Source organism: Acomys russatus, chromosome 2 (assembly GCF_903995435.1).
Source record: "Acomys russatus chromosome 2, mAcoRus1.1, whole genome shotgun sequence".
Classification (NCBI taxonomy): Eukaryota; Metazoa; Chordata; class Mammalia; order Rodentia; family Muridae; genus Acomys; species Acomys russatus.
The window spans coordinates 76,640,972-76,661,473 of NC_067138.1; the positions used below are offsets into that span (position 1 = coordinate 76,640,972).

The following is a 20,502-nucleotide window of genomic DNA, read 5'->3' on the forward strand; positions in this document are numbered from 1 at the left end:
TAAATGATACAGGAGAAAAGGATGATATGGGTAACTTTAAGGACCTACTTTGGTGATGTGTTCCAATGATTTCCCCTAAGGAAACAAAATGAAAGAGCACATGCAAATCAGAAAATATTTCCTCATACTTTGTAGGGCCATTTAGGGGCAAAGACAGGTCCAGAGAAAAAGAGCTATTTGATCAATAGCATAAACTCTCCCGAAAGCACCAAGAATGAGATGTCCCACTTGAACAGAAGAGAACATTTTTACAGTCCCCACCTATGCGGCTACAGATATGTTCCCTGCAGCCTGCACTGGGCCTTCTCAACTCAGCAGGAGGCCCCAGAGCTGATTTGGAGTAACCATGCTGTTTCTTCTTGGCTGAAATGGAGTCACAGCTCCCCCTTCTGGGAGCTAAAGTGCTATCCAGTTCCAGAAAAGACAATGTTTGTGAGGTTGTTAATGGCTTTATTGCAGATAGGCCTAAAATTCCCCATATTTCTCAGTTCTTCCCTGAACTCCCAAAAGAAAAATATAAAAGCCTGGAAACATACCTATTTTTAGTGAACCTGCTTTCAAGTTCTGAAGGTCCTGTGATTCAGAGGGCTTTATATTTTCCTTTCCCTGAGCTTGTGAGTCCCATCCCACCTACAAGCCATGCATTTACACAGGGTAGCTCAATTTCCTATGGAGGTTAAGAGTCTTATTTGGGGGAATGTATCAGGAAGGGAGGGCTTCTGGTCCTGTATAAATACACCTGTGTATGGATGCATGCATATTCCTGTGTATGCTTTGTGTCCATACCACAAATGTACAGAAGTGAGAGTTTAACTAATGTAAATAATTTTTAACAGTATTTGCATGGATGGCTAAGTGCACACTTTGCTCTCCAGAAAATGAAACTTTCCTCCTAAAGGGTTCAAGAAACGTTCTATATAGTTTTATATAAAAATCATATATCCTTGGGTTCCCATGTACATTTAATTATCTGATGACATTGAAAACAGAATATACATTCTCTGCCTCTGCATCTGCTTCTCTCTGTCTCTGTCTGTCTGTCTGTCTGTCTGTCTGTCTGTCTGTCTCTCTCTCTCTCTCTTTCACCTCTTGTGTGTATATGTGTCTGTACCTGTATTTAAATGTTTTTGTGAAGCAAGAATAATGACTGAGACATTATGTACCTTCTCTCTCAGGTCATGAGTCCATATGAAGAAGGTCTGGAACACATCTTTGAAACAAGAAGTACCCGAAGGGATGACAAGCATTTATCTTGATGAGGAGTATGGTGGGTGGGTAGGGATAGGAAGTGTTGTGAGCTCCTGAATGGGATAATGGAGTAAAAAAAGACATAGATCTGGCTGAAAGACAAGCTAGGTTCAGGCGCTGGTTCAAGCTACCAATATGTTAATGAATACTGAGAAACTGTCACCTTCTCTCTGAGGCAGAATCTTGCCGCCTTGTTCTTTAATATGCCTTCTGGTTCTGATCATTCATACATTGGAAAAGAGATAATGAGAGCTTTTTCCAACATCAGACTTCTTCCTCTATTTCCAAACCCCCTCCCCAAACTACAATAGGAAGCTGTGCTCTAACCTGAGTTTCGTAAAGTCTCGATGGCCATGCCCTCCTGAAGGCTTCATCCTGAGAAATCAGCCTGTAGCCAAAGAATGGTATGTGTGCAAGTGCTTGCAGGTAGAATAGTCACCCACCAGCCAGGGCAGGTTCATGCAAACATGCCTTTGCTTTAATCTCTCCTCAGAAGATACAGACGTACATATAAACAGCTTTTTAAACAAGTATATTTCTATTTTTCCTCCCAGGAGGCCTTTCCAAGGATCCCTTAGAGACATTGTATCCCACCACCGTGGCCTCCTCTTCTGGCTTCACTGCTTACAATCAGAATGGCTGCCATTTACCTTGAGAAAGTAACAGCTGCCTAGTCTGGAAGCCATGCTAACAGCAGTAAAACTCAGCATTTTTGCTGAGTAGGGAAAGCCTTTAAAAGGCAGCCGGGAATCAAATCAATGGCTGGCTTCAGAACCAAAGCCCAACTGTACCTGGGCAGGGTGGCCAAAGTATTTACCTACACAAGCTCCTAAAAGGTCGAAGAAATAATAAGGAGACCCCTAACTCACATTACCTCCCTGAGAGACTCCTCAGGGCCCGCTGCCCTTGGCAGTATTGTAGAGTCAAGCATAAAATGTGAGGTGCAAATCAGCAGTTTAAGTCAACTACCACCACATTCTATCATGGGTTCCCCACCCACAGTTGCTCACAAGCTGTAGGTCTCCGTTGGTCCTTAAACACACTCATATAGACCTCCCACCACCCCCTCCCCAAAACATATTAATCTCTCCCCTTTCTCCCAGTATCTTCCTAACTTCCTGGGGCCATAAGAAAGCAAGGTTTTTAGAATAGTTTCTGGAGCTTCCAGAGCTTGCCTGAGATGGAGAAAGCAAAAAGAATGCTTCCTAAGAGAGTACCCTATCAGTCTCACTCAGGGCTGCCCCAAAGGATATTTTCAATGGTTCCTGTGTGACTGCAGTGGAGGAGCAACATGCCCAGAAGAAGCTTACTCCTTTCCCCTAGGATGATCCAGGCAAACTTGCACAGACCACCTCCTCAAAATGAGGGGGGGTGTGCTGTGATTGCAACAGCAAGATATGGTCATCTCTCCACCCCATATTTACCATGCAGTAGATAAGGAGATCCCTGACTTCCTCATTTTTTTTCCTCACTCCATACCCAGCTTCTCCAAATTCCCATCAGAATCCTGGATTCTGCCCAGTGTGGAATTTAAAGGGACAGCATCTCACTTGTCTCCGGTTTTGGACAGGGTTCTTTCATTTTAAAGGATAGGTCTAAGTGTGCACCACTACCCCATGTTCTGGACGAATTTTTCCTTCAAAGGTACCAACACTGGGCTAAACAAGGCACCGTCTATATTCCTATCATCTCTCCCAAACCAAAGCCCAGAGCCCTAAGAGGAAGTACACACAGCGGGCTTCCCGGTGGCTACGTGATATGGTAGTAAGAACTCCATTCCATTCCCTGTAATCTGAAGAGACCTAATTAAAAATACATAGACGCGCACACATGCGAACACCATAGGTACAAACATACACTCACACACATCGCCCTGAAAGTAGGTTATAGGGCACACACACACACACACACACACACATACACACACATACACATACACACACACACACATACACACACATCAAATGCAAACAAACGATGCCGCACAGGCAAACACAGACTAGCACCACATCAAGTTCCTACCATGGTACACACGTCGGGAGCGCGCGGGGACACATACGCCACTTACTAAAACCCGCATTTAACCCTTCAAGTCCAATCTACACGGACCCCAGTCTCCAGAACAGAGGAGGACTTGGTGGCGAAATAACACCGGACCAGGGTGCTGGAAGGGGGAGGGGATGCGCGGGCGGGGGCGCCCCGACTGCGGTCCGGGGCGGGTTCCAAGGGCAGTGGGGCTGTCGGGAGCTGCTCTAGGAGTCTCCTTACCTGGAGTCAATGTCCGTCTTTGGCGGAGAGCAGCAGGAGGACGCTTTTTATTCGGCTCGGTGGGAACTTGGAAGAGCCCTGCGTCCAGCTCGCATACCGGGGACGGCGCGGGGACTGCGGGCGTAGGGGTACCTGGCTCCTAGCAGCCTGGCTCATACTCAGCCGTAAAGTCCCCTTGGCTGGTCCCGAGGACAGGCATGAATCCTGGCTCCGGAAGGCGGCCACTACTCCCTCTGCCTCGGGCTTTCTGGCTCTCTGGCCCTCTCCTTTGCCTGCGCTCTTCTCCTCCACCTCCAGCCCCCCCGCGGCAGATCAGTTCCCAGCCGTGGGCACTCGGAGCAAGGCGGCTGGCGAATGGAGTGGGAAGTCCGAGTACGCCGCGGTCTCCGGGCGGGGAGCAGCGGAGGCTGGGCTAGGCAGTGGGAGGGACTTCGCCGGCAAAGGAGGAAAATGAATGGGGGAGAGGCTGCCGAGAGGCGGGGAGGGAGGAGCCGAGCGCCGGGGTAGATTCCTAGGAGTATTTTGTACAGCTTTAGGCGGAGGAGGAAGAGAAGGAAAAGAAGTGGGGCCTCTTGGTGGGAGGGGCAGACTGAGTGGGCCAAGGATGAGCCTCAAGGGAAGTCTCAGGGGTCTGGGGACGGCGCGGCGAGTCTCTGTATAAAAGAACCCAAAGGGACCATGTGTGCGCAATTCCCGAATCGTGATTCTAGCTGAAACCGGTCTGTAGCTGAGTGGTGCGTGAGCGGCTGGGTATTTCTGATTATGCTGGTGCTTGACGTGACTGCGTGTACATACTTGAGTGTGGGTTTCGTCTGAGGTGACGCACATCTGAGTTCCGTTGTGTATCTGTGTTTCCCTGTGACTACTGAAAATTGTTTTTCTGTGTAGGCGAGAGCCCACTTAACCTCCCAGAATTAAGCATGCGCTTCCTCACGTGGGAAGGATTTCAGAGTGGGAAGACGAAGAGAACTGAAAGTTCTCCAGGGACCACTAGAGACAGGGAAAAGACCAGGGTACCTAGACTAAGACAAAAATACAGATAATACAGATAGCGTAAACTCCGCTTTCATCCTGAGGTGCAGGCAGGGCCTCTCCCTGAAGCTAAACAGAAGGCCCTTGCAGGGTCTAAACCTTCACAAGGTATGCTTCGGGATATTTTGCTTTACTTTACTAGAAGCTTAAATCACACCAGAAGTGCAGATTCCTGGTACTTAAAGATATGGCCAGGATGGAAAGCTTGGTTGAAGGTACCAGAGGGAGAGGCAGGGAAGCCATAAGGAAAATATTGAAGAATATAAAGGAATCCATATTCAGTAAAAAGTGAACGTGCTAGGTGGCATCTGGAATCCTGGCTGTGTGTGATCTTGTCCAAGTTACCTTACCCTCCACTTTCTCACCTGTTTACTAAGAGGATTGTAACTAACCCTCTAATAGGATTGTTGTGGAACTGAAAGTGAATAAAATAACTAATGTATATTATATTATGTATAAGGTCTATGTAGCTAATGGATCCTGCATATTATCCACAGCTGTTTTTCCTACCGATATTAATGTTCCTATTACCCAAAAAGTGTCAAGAGAGAAACGCAGTTAGTAGAAAATCGTAGAAGAATCTAGAAAACAGTGACTGAATAAGAGGAGTTTTGAAGCAAAATAAAAGAAAAATCATTAAATAACAGACTAGTAGCTTAAGAAAAATTGGTGTAATTGGCAAACAGAAAGAAATGCCGGTGGGTGGGCAGAGACATAGAGAATGGTACTGAATCTAGGAGAGAAGAAAGCTGCTGCGTAACCCATGACCTGCCTCCGCTGCCTTTCCACTGGCATCTAAATGAGAGTAGGTCAGTACCACGGACAGCTCTCAGGCCACTGACCAGATGGGCGGTTTCTCTTTCAAACTGATCAAAACGTCTCCTTTTCTTAGGCAACAATTTTGTTCTTCCCTTGCCTTAAGGTCTGATTGAGATCCTGGTCAGAGGTTCCTGAAAAGATTGCAGTTATGAAGAAATAAATTCACCACACGTCTTCTTCCCCCATTTGTATTAACATGAAGTCACAGTTGCTGTCTCCTATTCTTTCCTTCCTTCCTTTTTCTAGCCTTCTCTTTCCATCTATAACACATTGCTTCCTAGTTATTTGTCACGTCCTTGTTTTGCTCTGTCACCCCCAGCTGGGAGCTGCCTCCTTGAAAAATACCAACAACAGCTGGTGATGCAGTCCAGAATCAGTCTGAAACAACCTAGTCAGATGAAGAACAAGACAGAAGACTTGTTCCTCTTCCTATCTCGTTCTTAATAGTTAGTCTTTCATGGTAGGATGTGGTCAAAATGGCTTACAAATAAGGCACTTAATAACATAAAATGTCATTCTGTAATGAGATTTAGGCCAGCCCGAGATACACAAGACACTGAAAAAATAAATAAATAAATAAAGGATGGGGGAGGAGGGAAGAAGGGAAGGAAGGAAAGCTGGATGATATAATGATATGATCACATTCTTATACATCAGGAGACAAAGCCCCTTGACATATGAATATCATACCTAGATGCACGTCACCACACCTTGATAAGCTTAGGAATTCCACACATATGTCCAATTCTAAAATATGTATTATGTTGTCAGGAAATAATGGGAAAATGCTGGGGTGGCAGGAAGAGCTTGGAATTTAATGTAGCATCCTACCCTACATAAACACAAAAGCCAGATAACTGAGATTCTTACCTGATATGTGCCAATACAGGATTCAGTAGCAGCTGTCCTTGGAAGAGGTTGTGAAGACTTTGCAGGGAAATTTTAAGTCTCACCAGAACCTTATTGGTTCTGAATTTTGGATAAAACCTGAATTTTTCAAGGTCCTGGCTCATTTGCATTTGGCTCTGTTTAGCTGCCCTGTTTCTATGAGACAAGTCTGAGAGGGCCATTTAAAACTGTCTCCAAAGACTCCTTGGTCATCAGGAAAGTTCCTAGTGCAAAGTATTCCTAATGACTTATGGAGAAAGCAATCAGAACCATATGGATCACATTTATGCAGAAATACACACTGGTGGGAAAAGGTTTAGAGGCCAAAAATATACTTCTTTTTTTTTTTTTCTTTGCCAAAGAAAGAACATTTAAGGAAGCTTGAGATATGTGAGAAATGTCTTGTTCTTTCTATGAGGTGGGTGTTGGTGAGCAGCTGCTTGCTGTTTCCACTGAATTTACAACAAGCTTGCATGGGGGAGGAGTTTCCAACAAATGAAGGTGGACTTGAGTGAAAACTTACTACCTGTAGGCTTTGAGATGATTTGTATAAAAAGACCTTGATCAAGGACATTTACTCAGGAAATGGAATTATACATCATCTCTTTCCCATTGTGATGGACTGGATAATGATTGTAAGTCTCAGCTAATTTTAAGAGAGTCACAGTTGCTACAGACTGTGTGTTGCACAGAGGAAAAGTGTCTATGAAAATATCCTGAACTTTTCATAATATTTTTCTAAATTCCTCTTTGGTAATCTCTTTCACTAACATCTGTCCAGGGACAGGCTCTTCTTGTGCCCTCTCTGGTCTCTTACCTGACCTTACTTGTTAGAGTTTGCCTCACTGAAATTTGAGTTGAAGAAAGTGAAAAGAAAAAATAATAGGGAAACAATGAAGCAAAAAATCCTTTTGAGTCTAAAAATTCTAAGAGATCCTGATAAATTTTCAGGATAAAATGAAGGCCCTGTTTCCATCACCTTAAATAAAGACAAGATCTTCTCCTGTTTGTGCAGGACTTTGAGCCACCTGCTGCTGCCTCAAAAGCTTAAGTCTTCTATGTCTGTCGAGCCTCAGAGGAGTTAAAAATCCCTTAATCTGGGGTGCTCTGAGTTCAAAGTGGGCTCACATCTGTTGGAAGGGCCTATGAACATGAGGTCATATGAAAGACCTAAAGCTGAGTGACCATGATATTTCTGCCTCCTAGTAGTCTGAAGTCCTCTGCAGGGACAAACTTGGCCAAATAATCAGTGTATCAAAGAATGGGGATGGGATCTTTAGAACACTTAGGAAATTGTAGAAAAGCTCAGAGGGAAACATTTGCTTCTATATCAGGTCTAGTGTGTTGCATATCTAATGTAAAACAGAAAGAGCTGCTTTTATTAAGTCTAGAAAATCAGTTGAAAGAGCAGACACTAATATTTATTAGCTTCATGTGCATTTACTTAGTTTTGTGTGTAAGAGGTATACCTCTCTCCTCTCTCTCTCTCTCTCTCTCTCTCTCTCTCTCTCTCTCTCTCTCTCTCTCTCTCTCTCTTGCGCGCGCACACATAAGAAGACGGTTTCTCTCTTTTCAACACATGGGTCCATGAGATTGAACTCAGATATTTAGGATTACCTCACCAGTTCCTCTCCTTTCAACATATGGGTCCATGGGATTCAACTCAGATATTTAGGATCATCTCACCACTTTCTCTCCTTTCAACAAATGGGTCCAGGGGATTGAACTCAGATATTTAGAATTATATCATCAAATATATGCATCTGTATGTTTCAGGATGTATGTGCATCTGTGTCTGTGGTCATATATTTGGAATCCTGCATATAAGTTGTGGTTCATCTGTATATGCGTATAGGCTTGTGGAAACTCTGAAGTTGATATCACAAGACAGCTCCCATCACTCTCCACCTATGTTTCTGAGGTAGGTGGCTCAGACAAACCCAGAGCTCACTGATACACCTACTATTTCTAGCCACCTTGGTTTTGGGATCTGATGCATCCACTTTTGAGCCCTAGATTTGCAGGTAGGGTACCACATTCACTAGGCCTTTACATCGTTTTTAGGAATCTGAACCATTGCCCTCATTCTTTCTAGGCAAGCATTTTGGCAACTGTGCTATCTTGCCAGCCTGGGTATTAATATGTATTAATATTATAACATAAATGTATCATAAAATATTTATCAATATATAAATAATTAACATTTTTTAATAAACTAATATATATTCATCTATATAAGTCAGAAGCTTTCAAGCTTTGGCTGTTGCTCACCTGCTTAAATGAGCATCTGCTCAATGAACAAAGTTGCTATGTAATGCGCACTCTGTTTCTCTTTTTTCCTCATTTCCTCCCCTTCTGATCCTCATCTCCTCTAAACCTGGCAACAGTATGTGTAAAAGGAAACTTCTTCCCATTATTGTACTTATGCAAAGCCTGTTAATCTTTGAGCTGCACACCAAAGTCAGAACTATTAAACTCAGACATCAATATCTTCTATTACCTGGCCTCTGTATTGTTTGCATTCATCTTATGCCTAAGTGTTACCCTGTTTCGCCTCAGATCACAGAAGTGAACTACACATTGATGGGTAATTCTGAGACTCTGTCTATACATAATGATTCGGCTGCTTCCTTCAGAGCCGCTGCTTTTGCTCCGCGTACTGCTATGGTGCCACAATAGCATGTAACCTCTCCTTAACAATGTAGTTTACATATCATCTTATCTGCTGTTCCAACTAAGCTAAAGAAAGTTTTAACATGCAGTGTGCAAGACTACACAAGATCTGTCTCAACTTTCTCTCTTTCCAAGATGATGTACTAACCTCTCAGCTCCAAGCACCCTGGTCCTTTTCGGGGCCTATAATTTACCTAGTTTCTGATTGACTCTTGGCTTTCGTCTGAGATTTCTTCTCCATTCAGATCCTTCTCACCTTTCAAGTATTATTGTAAATATCATTTTCATGTCCCCAGAGAGAGGATATCAGCTCTCTTACAGCCCTTAATGTATCCTTCATCATTACTGTAATTAAACAATTATCAATGACATTATTCACCTAATGTATATTTCCTAAACTGAACTCAATGGCACAAAAATAGATTCATAATGAGAGCTGAGCATATAAAGACTCAACACACTCAAAGCACCAAATAACTGCTCACTGACCTTCGGAAAGATTAATTAATTTAACTCTTAATCTCAGTCTAGGATGTGGCTATTTCTGTGATGGTCATCACTCCCATATTCAAGTGAGGAAAATTTAATAAAAATTGGTCAGAATTATATAACGGAAGCAGAATTCAAACTAAACTTGGAGCACTAGACTACAGAAGCCTAGCATGAGGTCATGATAATACTTGTTCTTTTACATGTAAGGGACTTAGTACATATTGATTCAACAAACAGAAGACTGCTCCAATCCATGAGTTCTTATGTGTATATACTGTCTCTTCTAATTCTACAATACTCCTTGCTTTTAATTATGGGTATTTGCATATGTCAATCTTCTTTGCAGTGCTCCAAATATCAGAAATTGCACACTCATATTCTAAGGCTTTGTTGATATGTATGATTCCCGGAGGAGAATTTATACCTGTATTGGTTGGTGTCCTGTCAGGCTCTCAATATATAATAATGAATGTTAGGGGGCATGAGTCTATGCATTCTGGTTTTGCTGCATATGACTCACCCCCATCATTTCTCTTCTCTCTCCATCCCATCCTACTAGCCTTATGTATCGCTTAACCTGTAGCATGCCAAGCCCTTTGCCCTGGTAACACCATGTTCTAAACAGAAAGAAGCAAGAAAGTACCATCCTGTTGATATAGACTCAGAGGATAGCCCTAATGTAACCTGTTTTATCATTTCAATTGTATTGGTAATTCAGCAGGCATAGGGCTTTTGAAAATCTCACACTGTTTATTCTCTGCTTCCTGCAACCTTACTTTTCTGTAGTAATCCAAAGAGGAGGTGGATATAGCAGGTAGTCACACTTTACAGGGCTGGAAACATCAGGTTAAATCCTGTGGATGATTTTCAGAACATTGTAATGAGAAACCCTTTCCTGTTCACTCACTGGCTCTCACTTAAATCCCATGTTCCTGTATTTTAATCTATCTCAACCTTTTTCTTCTCTCTCTCTCTCTCTCTCTCTCTCTCTCTCTCTCTCTCTCTCTCTCTCTCTCTCTCTCTCTCTTTCTCGGGATCCACCAGGGGGAGCTCAATATAGGATATTTTTAGTTTTTACCTGCCTCAAGGCCATTTCTTCTTTTTCGAAAAGGGCCCTGTATTTCTACCTTATATATTTCTAGATGTGTTACCATGATTCCAATGCATATGAGCAAGCCAACCATCCATGGCTCATGACTGTGATTGATTCAAAAAGGGCCTTGGAACAGATCCATGTAACCAATGAGTTCTAGATTATTTCATCAAAAATTTATGTAATAGTTTTCTAAAATGAAATAAGAACATCAGCCAAAAGGTTAAGTAGGTTCTCAGGACTCACACACTGGAAATAGAGAACTGGCTTCTGAAAGTTGTCCTCTAACCTCCACATATGTATGTGCTATGCTACAGTTGTGCACACCCACACTCATCCACACCCACCCACACCCACACACAAATAAATACAAATAAGCATTAGTAAATCCAATTAAAATTAATAAAATCAAATAATGATAATAGGCATGATTAGAATCAAGACCATCTTTGCCACCACACAAAGAATTTGATTGGAAATGTAGGAAGGTGTAATGATCCAGAAGTTTCCAAAGTCATAATGTTTTATTTGCTGTTGATTTTGTTTGAATTTTTATAGCTTACTACCAATTATATTCTAGTAGAGCATGATAAATCAGCATTAGGTAAATCATTAGAGAGACTAGAAGTAGTACTTCAACTAGTAAAGAAATGAACTATGAGCCAAATGAATAAGCACCAATAGGATTCCACTTCTGCTAAACTCTGTTCCATACAAGACAAGTCCTTCTTGACTCTGTGTTCTCAACCTTTGTGTAGGCAGAATACTACAATGACTTCTAGGAACACCTAAACTTATATACCATACTCCTCTCGGTATGGATGGAATCTTTACATGTAATGAAGACACCAGTAATGTAATTGCTATTTGTATGATGAGAAGAATGTCATCCTGGGTGGATGAACTAAAGCATGGAGTTTTAAAATAAAACATTTTCTCAGGATGTTTGGGGAAAAAGAGGCTTGAGTGATTGACTCCAGTTAATTTGTAAGAAACTAATAGCAGCCATCTAGATTTTTAATTGTCTTTGAAGGCTTCAGAGAACAATAAGTGGCAACTAGATCTTGCCATGTTTCCCTAGCTGACAGTGAGCAGGGAATTGGAAATATTTCTACACCAAAAAGAAAGAAATTCCATCAATAACCAGTAAAAAAGGGGGAGAAGAGTAACCCCGCATGATAATAGCTCTGACTTCTTAGTGTTAAGTTAATGGTACCACAAGTGAAGAATCTAGTCATTCCTCTTTGAACATCTGATATACAAAAAAAAAAAAAAAAAAAAAAGAGCAATTCATATGTACTCTATACCTCACTAACTTTGTGAGAAGCAACAGAAAATTTATACAATCTATAAATAAAGGATCAGGATCAAATCATCTCTATAGTGCTGCTTGTCAGTTCTGACACTGCAGGACCATGTTACCTTTAGTGCTAAACCATCTGAATGTTCCTACAGTGGCCTTCCTCAGTTCTTGAAAGCCCATCTCATATCCATTGATAAATGTTTCTCAGGCTACATAGACATCAGAAGTAAAATTGCACTACTGATTCCATTCTCCTTGTAGAGCTATTTTTTTTTCAATGATTTCCTTCTACAATTCCCTGCCTTTTATGTATAGTTAATAAGTTGAGTGAGGATGGGTAGTGGAGGTACAGTGTACAGGAAGAGATGACTGGAATGCGGGGACATTTAGATGTGGATAACTGGTTTAGTAGGAAGTTCCTGGTATCTTTGAGGGTGACCCTAGCAATGGCTCCTTCTAATAGATTATATGAAGAGCTTTATCGCCTCATCTTCCAAAACAAAGCAAGGTGCTAATTTGTTGGATTGGGACACCAACCCAGCCACAAACCTGTTGACCCACAACTTATTCAGTTTCCAAGATATGCTGGAGCAATGGTGGCTCAGAACTGACTGATTTAATTTGAGTCCCATGCCACAAAAGGGAGCCCATGACTTACACTGCCTGGATGGCCAGGAACCAGAGCCTAGGTTCAAAAGACTTAGGGTAGAATAAAGCATGACTGACAAAAATGACCATATTATCTTCTGTTCTACTCATACATCATGAATTATCCAGTCATTGTTAAGTAGGCTACCTCTGGCAGCTTATGGGAGCAGATACAGAGACTCACAACCAGCTATTAGACAGAACTCAGGGTACCCTTCTGAAGGGGGAGAAAGCATTATAGGAGCCAGGGAGGCCAAGGATCCCAGGAGAACTTGGCCCACAGAATCAACAGAGGAAGGATAATAGGTCATTAAGAAGAGACTCGATACCCTATGAGCATATACAGGGGGAGGAGTTCCCCCTCAGTCACAGACATAGGGGAAGGGAATGGGGGGGGGGGAAGCAGGAGGGAGGGAGGAATGGGAGGATACAAGGGATGGGCTAACAACTGAGATGTAATTTGAATAAATTAATAATAAAAAAAAGAAAAAAAAAAGAATCAACTAAGCAGGGCTCATAGAGGCTCACAGAGATTGAAGCTGCAATCACAGAGGCTGCATGAGTGTTTATTAGGTCCTCTGAACACATGTTGTCATTGTTTGGCTTGGACATTTTGTGGGACTTCTAACAGTAGGAGTGAGGGTATCTATGACACTTTTTCTTGCTCTTGAGCCATTGTGCACCTACTGGGTGCCTCATCCAGCCTTAATATGGGGGTTTATGCCTAGTCTTCTTGCATATTTTTTCTGTTCTCTTCTGTTAGTATCATTAGGGGGCCTGATATTTTCTGAAAGGGAAACAGAGGAGCAATGGATCTGTGGGGAGAGGGGTTGGGACTGGAAGGAGTGGAGGGAGGGGAACAGTCAGGGTATATTGTATGAGAGAAGAATAAATGTAAAATAAAAATGAAGTTAATCTATCTGCATAAAAATAATAGTTGAAGATGTGAGATGTGTATAAAAATGTTTCTTTTTTCTCACACATATTACTCACAGTAAAAAAGGTGTTCCAATCCAGTGACATTATTTGTTCTGAGGTGTAAATAAACACTAATTATTCTCAAGTCATTGAGCATAATGGGTATGAGAAGCAGACTTATGAATCAAATAGATTTGAGTAAAAACCTAATATCACCATTTCCCAGGAAGGCATACAATAATCCTTACCAGAAACATTTCAGGTATAATTCTAACCCAGTGAAACTTCTTATAAACGGGAAGTTGAGATCCAATCATTATTTCAGAATTCATGTTCTGAAACTCTTCTCTAAACTTGATATCCTGTAACTACAGTTTCATTCAGAAGTGATGTTTATCCCAGTAAGATTGGTTCAATAATGACTTAAGATAACTCTTATGTGTGAAGTTTGAAATATGGATACCATGCATCAGTGAGACTTGTGCTCACAGTAATTTTGTGCCCAATAGGAAGTATGTAACTATTAATAGCAACATTTACTGTGTACTCACATAGAAACATGATTAATCTGAAAGACATTCATGTGATAGTTCATGTACTTGCCACAAAAATACCAACTAAGTGCTATAATCATCATTGCCAATGAGAAAAGCTTTAGTAAGAATCAAACTAAGGTTCAAATTCAGATCCTTTGTTCTCAAGCCCTAATGATTTGACCTTATTGCCTACCAAAAATAGGTAAATGCTTTTGTAGCACTGGGGCAGAATAGTGGAGACTTTCATTTTTTTTTCTTTTGAATGATGAAAATATCTCCAGTCACATGTGGTGCCTCTATACTAGAACTCCATATCTGAAATTCTGACTTAGTCACTAGTAGTAATTTAAGGGTTAGGCAGAAACACAGTACTAGAACTGCTGTGGTTTCTTGTAACCTTTCTTTGCCATTTGCTCCATGACTATAACGTTCAAAGAATTTTCTAAGTGCTTCACAAATATTCCTTTATTTAATTAATTTTATTAACTGAACTGACATTCAAAACTTTGTGAATAACAGATTATCAAAGTTACCATTTAAAAAAACCCTGAAAGGTAAAATAATTTGCTTAATAATGCATGGCTAGGAAGAGCTTAATTGCAGCTTGAACCTAATGTTGTAATCTTTGTTCCTACTTATTATGTTCTGTGCTCTGCACCATTGTGCAGTCCAACGTAGTTTGTAATAAGGTGTCAAGGAAATATCTTCTATTTAAGTGCAGAGAGGACTCTTTTTTGGCACAGAAAGTTTGCTTTCCAGTTGCAGGCTCACTGTTTAGAGAAAAGATGATTGGCTTGTTGCATTAGACATTTCCCCCAAATGCATATGGACTTTATTTAATTATAATAAACTACATACAGTAAGAAGAGTTATGAAAAATCAGGAAAGTCAAATGTAAAAGTTACATTCAAAATGTTTAGTTCATTTGTATTTGGCAACATTGAAGAAGATACTATCTATCGTATCTAGGTGAGTCTGAAATTTTGTTCCTAAATCACTCTCCATCTTATCTTGTATTTATCAACTTAAAAAACATCTTTTTAGACGTTAAAATAATTTCTTAAGTGTGAAACAACTTAAGCCTAAACTTTTAAACACTTTATAATAAGCTCCTCCTGAAATTAACTTCAGTTCAATTGGTTAATCTTCGGGATATTTTGTGCATCATACATTCATAGATTTTTCAAAATCTCTTCCTGTTTCTTGTGCATCTATCATCTGAGGCAGCCATTGCCAATGGATTGTGGCATTCTCTCCTGCAACAATCTCTCCCAACACTTCTTAGCACAGTCTTAAAGCTACAGCCTTGAATCAAATACATCTGGCACAGGAGGCAAAACCTAGAGGCAATCTCTATGTTCTCTCCCTGAGACAGGCAAAGGTCCTCTGTAGATTTTAGAGATAAAAGCATGTTTGGCCAATGGCATAATCAAATAGAAAAAAGTATGTACCTTATGAATTAAGCATATCTTTACCTTTCTATTACAACAGTCAAGTGATCAAATGTTTGTGTCATTCTCTATTTTGTTACAAATAGCAGGACAAAAAATTGTTTACAGAGCCTGAATCCCTGCATCAATCGTGTAAAATGCAATATTTATGTACCTAATATAGAGGTGAGAATATCAAAATCATTTTCAGCAATATGAGGGCACTGAAGATTTTACTTGGGACAGATATCCCTAGAAAAAATTAAGAAGTTAATGTCTGTTTTATTTAATAATGACAGGATAAACTAAGTCAGGGTTAATGAATCTATTCTTTACTTGTCTCTGCTAAAAGTTCTGCTTATAATAGACCTTGCTAATAATAAAACTGTTAAATACACAGACCATCATAAGCTACTGTGCTATTCACATCTCTACCCAGTTTTCTTGCAGAATCATTACAAATTCCAAAGGGCTATAAGAATTTCAGATTTTTAGAGGGGATGCTTAATCAAAATTATCACATTCCATTAGTATTACATAGCTTGTAAATTAAATAATTTAATATGTTAAAATAAAAAGCAAATGTACATGAAGAAGAAAGAGTAGAAATAAGAGAAGGAAAAGAGAGATGAAGATGAAGAGTACATAATTATGGCAATGGTATGATGAAGAAGAGAAGGAAGAGGAGAATGTGGAAAAGGAGGAAATTTATTGGTTAATTTATCTGAAAATTAGACAGTTGTCCTTCAGGATTTAATCTGTGTCACCAGGATCTACCTTGCTTTGCTCAATTCACTCTCTCCTTCAGTTGACCTGAATCTCAGGATGGACTTTGTCTATCAATAGCTTAAATGTTAGTATTAATCACTTCTAACAAATAACTTAAGATTTTGTTAAATTGCTTAAATTGCTTGTGATAGAATTGTATTTCCACCCATGAATACCTGACATGGTCCATGGATGCTACCAGCCTAGAGAACAACCAGGTGGGTTAAAGAGAAATAGACACTTTACCCTGAGAAAATTTCCATATCTTCATATTTCCATAAATGTGAAGAGATAAAGGCTATGGAAGCAGCGAAGGTCTACATCATCATATCCTTTTACCCTAAACAAACGTTCCCATGAATCATATTTCAGCAAGCTGTAAAGCTACTAAATAATTTTAAATATGTTCTTTTATCACCTAAAATGTTATAAAGCTTAAAATGGTCAATTTTACATATATTTAGGTTATTATTGTCAATTTGTTAGAAATGGTACATCTGAATCAATATATACATATTATCTTCTTATAGTTTATTTAGAGTTGTTTTTTAATTCCAAGAAATTTATTGTATTTTGCTTTCAATTTTAAAAGTTATTTGATAGTTTCATATATTTATGGAATAAAATTTAGCATTCTCAATTCTCATTCTTCTCCTTCATCTACCTCACTCTTCTACTGGCACATTTTTTTCTTAATGAGTTCCCCTCTTACTTTCACGTCTGGTCCTCGCCCCACATAGGTGGGGACTTATTCAGTAAAGCAAGGAGAATCTGTAAGTTAAAGCACAGATTTAAGAAAAGTACAGACTGAAGAAAACGACACACCTCTCCTAAGTAACCTTACTTGCTAAAAGTCCTACTGAAGAAAAGCCCATCCCTCATCCATGATGAAATCTTGATGGGCCCACTCCTGTGGAAGCCACATGCAGATATCCACAGCTCCACAGATGCAATGAGTTGAAGAGTGCAACAGTCCTGTCCTACCTGGAACATGTCTTTTTTGCTGCATATCTATCTTCCTGTCCTCAACTATTGTACTATATCTGTCTCCTCTTCCTGTTGTCTCCTAAATCTGGAAGGGTGTGTTGCTGATGTTCCAGGTAGAGCCAAACACCTCATCATCAGTTATGCTCTACACTTTGGCTATTTGTGGATTTCACCATTGATGACCACCTGCTTCATTAAGAAGTACCTGTCATGCACAGGCAGCAATTATCTGTGGTTGCAAACATGAGAAATCAGAAGGCACTTTGAAACTGTAACTAACAAAAAAATAACAGTAGGTTCCAAAATATTTTATCAGAAAAGTTTTTAGATACGGCTGAATGTTACACATTTTATTACAAAATGGTCATAGTAAATCTTGACTATCTTAGTGATTTATTATACATTGCAATAGACGGTGAAAGTTGATTTTATTCTTTAGCTATACATGTCCAGACTAACAAACACCAGAACGAACAGGATAAAGTGAATATGAATAGGAAGAGGAATTTTTAAAATGCTATTTTTAGTTGACTTTTCCCCTCTGGCTCAAGTACACTACAGAACATAATTAGGACATATGTATATATTGAAAACATCAATCCAAGATTTATAAAATGGACTAAATGTGCTATTTGCCTATTCTTTCATTTCTATTAGTATCTTGAATATAGTGGGTTTTTTAATGCACACTGATGACTATTTCTAATCAGTATGTTGAAAGGCATATGAGATCAGTATATGAAAAGAAAGACTGTGAGAATTGAGCTCAGTAGTCTATACCTTTCTTGTGGTTATTCTACTCATTCAATAGTGTAGCCCCCTTAGGATTTATATTATGGAAGGACATGAGCGTGGTTTACACACATTTAATCTGATAATATCATTTTAAATATTTCAGTGTTGTCAGCTTTGCTGAGATTAATGCTCAAATCACTAAAACTAAATAAATCAGCATGTCCTCTCATGTTAAGGAAACACCTAAGCCATGGAAAACTTTCATGGAGCACAGGGGTGACCCTCTTACCTCTACTCTCTCTCTGTAAGAAAGACTTCTTTCTGCATGCTTATCTTTACTTCTAATGAGAAGTTATGTATTTATTTCTTTTAGTCTTAAACTGGAACAGCAGATCTCTTTTTTTCTTTCATCTTCTGGACTTAGACTGGCCCTAAACTATCATTTCTCAAGGGTTGCATCTCCAGCCTAGAATTAAAAGGTCTTGTAGAATATTGAGCCTTGTCAGCCACTATACTTACATAAAACAACTCCTTATTATCTATCTACTTACCTAATCTGTCTATGAATCACCGATCATTTATTTATACTTACCATTTTACTTACATATTTAGATATTTTTCTCTAGACAAGTCTAACACAGAACCCAAAACTGTTATTTAACCCTCTGTGCCTCAGTCACAAGAAGATTGAATAAAGATATTATATAAACACATTCCATTTCAGCCACTTGGTAAGTTCCAGACTTCTGGCATTAATGCAGAAGGTAACTGCAGCTCAGCTGCCTGCTGTATCACATCCAACCTGGAGCTCCAGGTCCAGGACCAGGTGCAGTACAAACACTGCTGCCCAGGTCTCTCAGCTCTATAGCAACAGAATCCTGGCTAAAGCCTCACTCAAACACACTGGGGATAAGAGGACTGAATGATCTATTTTCTATGCTAGCTGGTTATTTTTGGATTTCCATAATTTACGTGGTAAGAATGATCTTAATGTTTCTAGTCTTCCATGGGTATATCTAAAGTTAATAAATAAAATTAACTACACCAATACTAAAATGTCATAAGGTAACAAACAGTTCTGTATGGTTATGAATATACTCCCATAGAAAGAACATTACCTTTCTATCCAGATGTACATGGGTTGGAATCCTGTCTCTGTTGCTAGTTCCATTGGCCCAGATTGCTGCACCTCCATGATTCTCACTTGGTTTGCATAAAAATTGGTCCAACAATTTCTAACTGAGAAAATCAAGCAAGAACTAAATACATTATAGCTTGGCACAGTTTCTGACACAAACATCATTGCAGTATACAGCTTAAAGCATATACATTTTATCTCATTGTCAAGAAAGTTGAGATAATGCCCAAGTCTTCCTGGTGGAGTCAGTATAAAACTCACCACCAAGAGCATCTTTGGTGTACAGTATAGCCAAAGTATGTCTGTTTAATGAATTAGTGAAAAGAAATAATGCAACTGTATTCATCAATACCCCATCAAATCTTCTTTCTTGTTGATTTATTTTGTTGTACAAAGGTATTAGGACATTTTATCATATAGGTACTGACAAGAATATGTTCCCAGCTTGACCTATTAACCTGGATTGTTACAACTAGTCCAAAGATGAGACATATTTCTCTATTATGTGAAAAAATATCATTTTACATTATGAGAAAAGAGTCAAATTTAATTTTTTCAGTAACATCTCTTAAAATGACCTATAGGCTGAAATTCACCTGAGATCAAGAAAATGACGCCAATGATCCAGCTCTAGCTGGTTCCTCAAATCTCTGAGAAACACTGTGGGTGGACCAACATATGTCCACCTGCTTCTCAAAGCTTTTGTCATGAGTATTAAACAGTTCTCTGGGAAATGGACTCTATTCCTCATTAGTATTCTGTAGATAAGACTTACTGGGAAGTTCCTTCAGCAATGAGCTAGAATCAGAGATGGTTCCTTGCTCCTCTGACTATCTTACAAATTGTAGCCTGTGATCTGGAAAAAGGCAGATGGTTCTTTTACAAGCCATTCTCAAGGCTTGTAGCATTCATGATTTTCAAGCCAACATGGACATGCCATTCATCATAAGCTCAAAGCTGGTTGAATGTGCTCCTGGAGAGCCAGGGGATACTCTGCTGCCTTCCAGGTCTCTCATGGAATAGGCACTGCATTTCTCCTTTGCAAACAACTATGCCTCTGATGGGTGGTTCCTATTTGGTCCTATTTGACTGTGCCTGAAAACATCTGTCTCCTTAAAGGTGTCTTAGGCCTCCATGGCCTGCCTAAGTGATCCTGGATCTGCAATCTATTTTAAAGGCAACTGAAGAAAACAGGTTTTCTTAAGGTTTCTGTGCTTTTAGAAAGTGAAGGCCACCTGTCCACATTTGAATAACTACAAAAAAATGTCATGATTAGCAGGTTCATTTCAGGCTGTTTGAGTCTAGGAGATCCTCGGTTTAGGCAAAGATTTGATGTTAAATACTATTTATTTTATTTTTGGTTTTGAATTTTATTGCTGTTGATGTTAGTTTTTTAAACAGCCATCACTATTCTCATCCAATTTAAACTGCATAATCCTCCATGCCTCAGTGAGCCTGCCAAGTTCAGGTTATGGTAGACTGAGCAGGGGTCTTTTACTCTTAGACACATCTGCATTCATGCTGCA

General features: G+C 39.8%; 1 protein-coding gene across 1 annotated transcript in view; it reads right to left on the minus strand.

The window, feature by feature from the left end:
* Nucleotides 1-3,929, minus strand: part of Brinp1 (BMP/retinoic acid inducible neural specific 1) — a 196,361-nt gene extending 192,432 nt beyond the window's left edge. The window contains exon 1 of the mRNA XM_051163228.1: nucleotides 3,517-3,929. The gene's annotated coding sequence lies outside the window, so the exon portion shown is untranslated. The remainder of the gene's footprint in view (nucleotides 1-3,516) is intronic.
* Between the last annotated feature and the right edge of the window lie 16,573 nt (nucleotides 3,930-20,502).